Here is an 8,613-nt window from a genome sequence, read left to right on the forward strand (position 1 = left end):
CTCCCATTCCTCTCTCCACTCATACTCCGCTCCCACTCTCTCTCTCCCTCACACTGCCCGCTCCCACTCTCTCTCTCCCTCACACTGCCCGCTCCTACTCTCTCTCTCCCTCACACCGCCCGCTCCCACTCTCTCTCTCCCTCACACCGCCCGCTCCCACTCTCTTTTCTCTGCAGGGCCTTGCTTTTATTGGTCAGTGCATTGAGTATGGGAGTGGGGAGGTCATGTTGTTTCTGTGAAGGACATTGATGCACCCACTATTGGAAGACTGCATTCAATTCTGGTCTCCCTCCTACAGGAAGGATGATGTGAAACTTAAAAGGGTTCAGAAAAGGTTTTCAAGGATGTTGCCACAATTGAGGGGTTTGAGCTGTTGGAGGGTCTGAATAGGCTGAGACTATTTTCCCTGGAGCGTCGGAGTCTGAGGGGTGACCTGATAAGATTTATAAAATTATGAGTGGCAGGGATGGGATTAATAGCCAACATCTATTATCCAGGAAAGTGCAATCCAAGACTAGAAGGCAGAGGTTTAAGATTAGAGGGGAAAGATTTATAAGCGACCGAAGGGACAGTTTTCTTCTTGCAGAGGGTGATGTGGGTATGGAAAGAGCTGCCAGAGGAAATGGTGAAAGCATGCACAATTGCAACATTTAAAAGGCACCTAGATGGGTATATTAATAGGAAGGGTTTAGAGGGATGTGGGCCGAATGCTGGTGAATGGGACGAGATTAATTTAGGATATCTGGTCAGCATGGATGGGTTGAGCCAAAAGGTCTGTTTCCATGCTGTACATCTCTGTGACACTATGATCCTATTAAAACTAGGAAGTGCATGGAGCAGATGAACTAAGCATTGGCCCAGGGCTGATCTAAACACTGCTCAACATTTAGGCAAATGATCTGCCAAAACCATGTCTCACAGTTTTTTCCGTGCTGATGACTTAGAGTTAAATTGTCATAGACTTGTAGAGCACTGAAACAGACCCTTCCATTAAACCCATTCACCCTCAACAGATCTAGTCCCATTTGCCAGTGGTTAGCCCATATCCCTTGAAACCCTTCCTATTCATATACCCATCTGGATACCTTTCAAATGCTGTAAGTGTACCAGCCTCCACCACTTCCTCTGGCAGCTCATTCCATGCACGCACCAACTTCTGTATGAGGAAAGTTGCCCCTTAGTTGCCTCTTAAATTTTCCCATCTCAACTTAAACTGATCCGCTCTAGTTTAGAACTCCTCTTCCCTGGAGAAAAGACCTTGGCTATTCACCCTACCCCATGCCCTTCATGATTTAACAAACATCTGTGAGGTCACCCTTCAGCCTTCGATAGCTCAAACCCTTGAGCCCCAGCAACATCCTTATAAGTCTTTTCTGCAACATTTCAAGTTGAACAACATCTTTCTTATAGCAGGGAGACCAGAATGGAATGTAGAATTCCCAAAGTGGTCTAACCAATGTCAGGCACAGCCACACTCCTACACTCAATGCACTGACCAATAAAGGCTCTGTAATTCTGCACACTGGACCAGATCCTTAATGAAGGTGTTACAAATGTGACAGAATACTGAGGCACATGGGGTCTTGTATTGAATCCCTCATCAACCATATCGAGTACATGTCAGTTCCACAACTTCAGGGTCCAAACAGAATTGTGCATCAAAATTGGTGTCCAGCATAATCCCAACCAACATCCTTGTGTGTGACTCGAGCCAGAATGTCAATGATTTCCAGATTGTCTTGACCATTAACAATAAAGGATAATCATTGAAGGTCATAAATCTTTTGACCATATCCAAAAATAAAATTGCAGATGCTTTAAATCAGAAACGAAACAAATATTGCTGGAAAAGCTCAGCAGCATCTGTGAAGAGAAACCAGAGTTAACCTTTCGTGTCCAATGATTGTTCTTCAATACTAACCATGTCCATTTTGATTGTCCAATACACACAGGCCCACCCATTCATTTGGTTCAATTTTCAGACTGAAATCTGTTGAAAACAAAGTGCCCAAATGTGCCTGGATATTGGTGATGCTATGTATGTAGGCCATGCCTCTGAAAGACTGACAGATTGTTACGAACAACATTTCTCTTTAGTTCTTCATAACTGCCTGGATCCAACCAGCTTACACTCACAAAGCCTAAAGCCCCGTGCCCACTCGTGGTTATGATTAGACAACATTTTAAATGAATTCTAATCCTTTAATTTTAATTTAACATTTAAGGTGCTACTGAGAGCGTCTTCTTTTTTGGATTAATGTTACTGATGAGATATTGAGTGTGATATCAAAGAGATTTAGTGAAGTGATTACACAGCAGGATCATTTCAATAGACACTTGTCCGTCAATAAAGGTCTGAAGGTGGTTTAGAAGTCTCCCATGGCTATTCCTCCCTCAGACAGATATTCCATTTTGGATATTGTTGAATGAGAAAAAAAATACAAGTGGTCATCATATCTTGGGAGTGAGCAGTGAATCTTATGTTAAATGGGTTTGTCAAGACTTAAAAGAATACATTTTTCCAGGAACTCTCCTGCGACAATGAAAATTGAAAGAAAGATGACAATGGTTCGGAATCAAAAAACAGCAAGTTATTCAGAACATACAAACAGGAACACGTTTGAGAACAAAGGAACACTGAATATATAAACTGCATTTATTTAAAAGCAGGAGGTCTCAGGGAAAAGGCTGATCCTTATCTTATGGATAAGGCTGATCCTTATCTTATGGATAAGGCTGATCCTTATCTTACGGATAAGGCCAATGTAAGCGAACATGGGCCTGGGATGTCATCGCTATCACAGAAACATGGCTGAGGAATGGAAAAGACTGGCAGATCAATGCTCTGGGTTTTAGATGGTACAGGAAGGACAGAAAGAGGCAAGGCAGGGGAAGGACTGGCATTTTTGATTAAGGAAAATATTACTCTTGTAATTAGGGAAGATATTCCTGAGGGATCATTCAGTGAAAATATATGGGTTGAAATTAGAAATACAAAAGGGATAATCACTTGAAGAAATTGAACTATCAGCTCCCCAATAGTCAGAGGGCAATTGAGAAGCAAATATGTAGAGAGATCTCAAATATATATAAGAATAATAAGGTTGCAATAGCAGGGGATTTTAATTTTACAAACGTTGATTCAGACTGCCATGGTGTTAAAGGTTTTGATGTTGAAGAATTTGTTCAATTGCAAGAACATTTTCTTGATCAATATATAAATGTTCCCACTAGAGACAGATCAAAACATAAACTTCTCTTGGGAAATAAGGCTGGGCAAGTGACTGATGTGTTAATCAGGGAAGATTAGAGTGGTGCTGGAAAAGCACAGCAGGTCACGCAGCATCCGAAGAGCAGGAAAATCGATGCGTTGGGCAAATGCTATCCTGATGAAGCGCTTTTGTCTGAAATGTCGATTTTCCTGCTCCTTGGATGCTGTCTGACCTGCTGTGCTTTTCCAGCACCACTCTAATCTTGACTCTGATCTCCAGCCTCTATAGCACCCACTTCGACATGTTCTTAATTGGAATAAGGCTAATTTTTAGGATAAGAAATAAGAACTTTCAAAACTTGATTGGAGCAGACTGATCACAGGGTAAAAGGATGACTGACAAGTGGGAGGCCTTCAAAAGTGAGATCAGAAGAGTCCAGAAATATTCTGTTCCTGTTAGAGTGAAAGGCAAGGCTGGTAAGGTTAGGGAACAATGGATGAATAAAGATGCTGAAGTATAAGTCAGAATTAAATATAATCATCTATTAGATAGACAAGTGGGATCAACTGAATGTCTTGAAGAGTATAAAGTGTGTAGGGACATTCTTCAGAAGCAAATGAGGAAGGCAAAGAGGAGCTATGAGATACCCTTGGCAGATAAGGCAAAGATTATCCAAAGAGATTCTATAAATACATTAAGAGTGAGGGAGCAACTGGAGAGAGAGTAGGACCCCTTAAAGACCAATGAGGTTGTCTTTGTGTTGAACCTCAAGAGATGGGAGAGATATAAATGAATATTTCGCATCAGTTTTTACTGTTGGGAAAGAAATGAAAGTGAGAGAAATCAGGGAAATAAATATTGATGTTTTGGAAACAGTTCACAGAAAACAGAAGAGGAAGTGCTGGAGATCTTAAAAAACATAAAAATAGATAAATCTCCAGGACCTGATCAAGTGTATCCCAGGACATTGTGGGAAGTTAGAGAGAAGATTGCAGGGCCCTGAGCAGAAATATTTGTATCATCTAAAAATACAGGTGAAGAACTGGAGCACTGGGGTGTAGTTACTGTGCCATTGTTTAAGAAGGGATGTGAGGAGAAGCCTGGGAACTATCAACCTGTCAGTCTCACTTCGGTGGTGGGTAGTTGTTGTTGGTGATTCAGAAAGATAGGATTTACACAGGGTGGAGAGGAAAGAATTGATTAGAGATGTTGAGTGTGAGGAAAATCCTGTCTCACACACTTGACTGGGTTTGTTTTTAGTAGTAACCAAAATGATTGATAAGGACAGAGTGGTAGATGTTGTTTGCTTGGCCTTTAGTAAAGTCTTTGACAAAATTCTACAGGGAGACCAGTCTGTGTATAATGGAGGAACTACAGAGGGACAGTTCAGGGAAGAAGGAGCTGCACAGGGAGGGCAATTAGACAGGGGCCATGGAGGGGGACAGGGGCTACATTTACTGTGGGGGGGTGGGGTGGAGAGTGTCCAAAATTGAGGGTGGTGAGGTGTCCAAAATTGAGGGTGGTGAGGGGGGCCGGATTCGGGCATAAGCCCTCTTCTTCCTGAAGAAGGGCTTATGCCCGAAACGTCGATTCTCCTGTTCCCTGGATGTTGCTTGACCTGCTGCGCTTATCCAGCAACATATGTTCAGCTTTGTCTTCTCCTGCTTTGCATTTTATTGTCTTGGAATAAAAACCAAATGTATTTTCAAACTGATCAAATTCTTTTTGTCTTTGGGGTTTCCTATTGATCAATGTGACAAATATCATTGCGATTGTCAGGAATCTAACCCAGGTCACCAGCTTGGAAGACAGCTACACTAACCACGATAGCACCATCATCGTGCACTTTACCACAACACAGTCCCCAAACATAGTTAAAAAGACCTTTATCATGATAAACTAAACAGAGTTCATGTTGATTCACTGAAGGTAATATTCAGTCAGGTGACAAGAGGTAGATTTGAAGGAGCATCTGAAATCGGGAGGGAGCTGGGTCATTGGGTGGGTGCAGGGAGGGAGTTCAGAAATCCCTCTGGTTGGGCTTGGATTCCCCCGGCAACGCATCAGCTGGTTCATGGAAAGGAACAAATAAAGAAAAGGAATGATGCCAAAAAATAGTTTCGTTTAGACTACCTTTGTCTCCGCCTACTCTGCATTTTATTGTCTTGGAATGAAAACCACATGAATTCACAAACTGATCAAATTCCTTTTGTCTTTGGCTTTCCCTACTGATCAATGTGAAAATCTCAACTTGTGATGACCAGGTATCAAAGTGAGGAATTGAATAGAAACAAAGTAAATTACTGTTGAAAATAAATGTGCAATCAAAAGACAAGGAATCCTTACAGTGTGTTCTTTCCTCTTTCTAACAGGAAACTTCTTGTGGGTTTTAATTTGCCCAGATGTGTTGCTCAGAGTATTCAGTGAGGAAGAGTGGACAGGGGCCTGTCATTGCATTTCCCTCTCTGGCCTGCAGTGAATGATTACACCTTCCTCCACATCATTTATTTTTCTACCCAATTCACTCACTGAGAATGGATTACTTGGGTAAATGTCGCTTTTGTGTATATCTAATTCCTCTTTTGGTTTTGCTTGTGTTGATCCACTTCCTACTAATTGTTGCTCATTGCTGACAGCACTTTACACTGGCTTTACACCTCCAGTCTCTGTCATTTTGCCCCTCATATGGAGTCATTCCTTGCCCATGAGGAAAGGAGTGTTATCATGTTGCTGCTCCTCCTTCTCCTTTCGGTCCATTCCTCACGTGGACTCCTCGTTCCGTTCTCTGCTGCACCTAATGTTGGCTCTGAGTTACTTGGATTGATTCACCAATTGAATTATTGTTCTAACTGGGTATGTCATGGCGTACTTTAACTGGTCTCTGAAATGTTTCTGTGTCACCACATAAATAAGGGCATTTGTGCAGCAACTTAAGTTCCTCAGCATGAATCCAATCTGAGCAAATAGACTCAAAGAAACTTTATCCAAGGAATAACCAACATTAAAGAAATATAAAATATGTAACAACCAGAGAAGTATGAAGCTGGCAGAAATGGCAAAGAGTAAAATCACAGAATTCTTCCTGCTCTCTACCTCTGGATCATTCTGTGTTTTTCTCTGACCTCTCAGTTCCTTCCGCACCTTAATGGCCTCGAAGATATGTCTGACAGTCAGAATGTTGATAAAGAGAATAAAAGTGAATGGGAACATTGGTGTTAAAAAGTCCCAAAGTATCTAAAACTTGTCCACCGAGGATCATAAAGATAACTGTACGTGATATAACAGTACCATGGAACATTGTTGATCGTTGTTCCAGGTTTATACACAAAGGAGTTGGGAATGTTCTTTAAACAAAAGAAGATGCAGATTGTTGTGAGAACCTTCATGGCAGCTTTCTCTGTGCAATACTTCGTTTTCATTTCATGTAAACAAATGGTGATAAATTGATCAAACGATGAAGCAATGGTGAACCACACAGAACAATCAACGGCCAAGCGGCTGAGTGCATAGCAAACACCACAAACAGGAGTGATGTGCAGGAAACACAGTGGATAATAATACTGTCGAAATCGGTGAAGGATGATATAAAAAACAATGAACAGTAGATCTGACGTTGTCATGGCCACAAGATAGCGAGTGCTGCACGTAGAAAGGCCACTTTTGTCCCAAGCTAAGATTATAATCACCACTAGACTAACTGTAAGAGAAAGGAAAAAATAGATTGAAAGTTATTAATGAAACATTTTCTGTGCCTGAGCCCAGACTGTAAGTGACGATACAAAGATAATTGTTATTCCATGTTATATGAAATTTAAAGAATCTCTCTCAATGAATCATTTGCTCTTTTAAAGGACATAGGGAAGAACATGAGGAGCAGATTACTCACAGAAACACAGTCATATATCAGGGTCGTGTTGGATTGGCAGCAGTCAATTTCACCTGCTCCTGAGATGCAACCTGACCTGCTGTGCCTTTTCCAGCAGCATGCTCTATCTGCAGTTCCCACTCTCTCTTAATTCCTAAAGAGCTGCTGAACCCACCCATTGCCCTGCTGTATCTGGGCTCCCATTTGGAGCGAGCTGCTGAACAAGATCCACCAACACAATCCCTTTCCATCAAGGAATGGGAAACACCAGGTGTCACTGAGAGGTGGGTTGTTGAGAAACCCATCTGACCGATAGCAGGCTGTGAACTACCACAGAGAGAGGGTGGTCTTCCGAAACACTTTCTAGACCAGCCAAGGCCGGTGCTCAGCCAAACCCCATCAATGTGGCCTCAGTGTAAACCCATTCTGCACAGTATCGGGAAACACACAATGCTGCACTTTACTGAGGAGCCTCCGAACTGACAATCTATTTACTTTATACTCAGTCAGTGAGGACACTATCAACTGTCTTCAGTATTTGTCTTGCTAAATGGAAATATAACAATTATCAGTGGTCGGGAGAAATAAGGATGATTCCATGCAGAGATTTATATAAGTTAAGTTGTTACAAGACTTACCAGGAATACCAACGACACCCAGAATGGTCTCAAACACTCTCTCGATCCTTTCCCTGAGAAGATGCATTTCCTTGTTTGTGACACAACCTTTCCCTTCCTGCTGCTGACAGTCTGTTGACCTCGGAGAATTCTCTCAGAGATGGAGCTGTCACAGTTCCAAAGACTTTATTTTATATTGTGTGGTATCTCCACTTGGAAACTATGATTACATATTCAAGTATTTTACATCATTTTGAACAAACAAGTTACGACAGCAGTTTTATTTTAATGATGTTTTACCATTGAGATTTACGTCTGTATTTGAATACCCCAAAGACTGGATTAATCTGATCCTGTTAGATCTCAAACAATCATTCCCATTTGTCTTCAAGTAACAATACTTGCAATATTTCACTCATCATTAGTCCCATCATTTTGATATTTTTTTCAGGGACTCCATTCATTCTGCCATTTATTCAGTCGTTCAATACCTCATCTTGTCGAGCTTTTTGAGAGCTGTTGTACTGCACACTGTTAACTCTCTGCTTTCCTTGTTAATTCAGTTACATGACTGATTTGGGTAATTCTATCTGTGAATGAGCACTCTAATACAGAACTGAAGCTGATACTGACTGCACCAACAGCTGGAACTTCCACTCGGTCACATTTTCTCAAAACAAACACAAAAATAATCAGAACTTGCAGGTCCAAATTATAGACTGATGACATCATACAGGACAGAGATGGCCCTTCGCTCCATTGAGTTTGTATCTCTAAAACCACACTCAAAGCTACTCAGGGCTGGAAAATGGGAAGCCTTCAAACATGAGATAACGAGAGTTCAGAGACAGCATGTTCCTGTTCGGGTGAAAGGCAAGGCTGGTAGGTGCAGGGAATACTGGATGGCTTGAGAAATTGA

General features: G+C 41.6%; 1 long non-coding RNA gene across 1 annotated transcript in view; it reads left to right on the plus strand.

The window, feature by feature from the left end:
* Positions 1–7,385, plus strand: part of LOC122547409 — a 15,000-nt gene extending 7,615 nt beyond the window's left edge. The window contains exons 3-4 of the long non-coding RNA XR_006310993.1: positions 2,334–2,339; positions 7,375–7,385. This is a non-coding gene — a long non-coding RNA (uncharacterized LOC122547409). The remainder of the gene's footprint in view (positions 1–2,333; positions 2,340–7,374) is intronic.
* The last annotated feature ends 1,228 nt before the right edge of the window (positions 7,386–8,613 follow it).

This window comes from Chiloscyllium plagiosum, unplaced genomic scaffold, assembly GCF_004010195.1.
Source record: "Chiloscyllium plagiosum isolate BGI_BamShark_2017 unplaced genomic scaffold, ASM401019v2 scaf_5931, whole genome shotgun sequence".
Lineage (NCBI taxonomy): Eukaryota > Metazoa > Chordata > Chondrichthyes > Orectolobiformes > Hemiscylliidae > Chiloscyllium > Chiloscyllium plagiosum.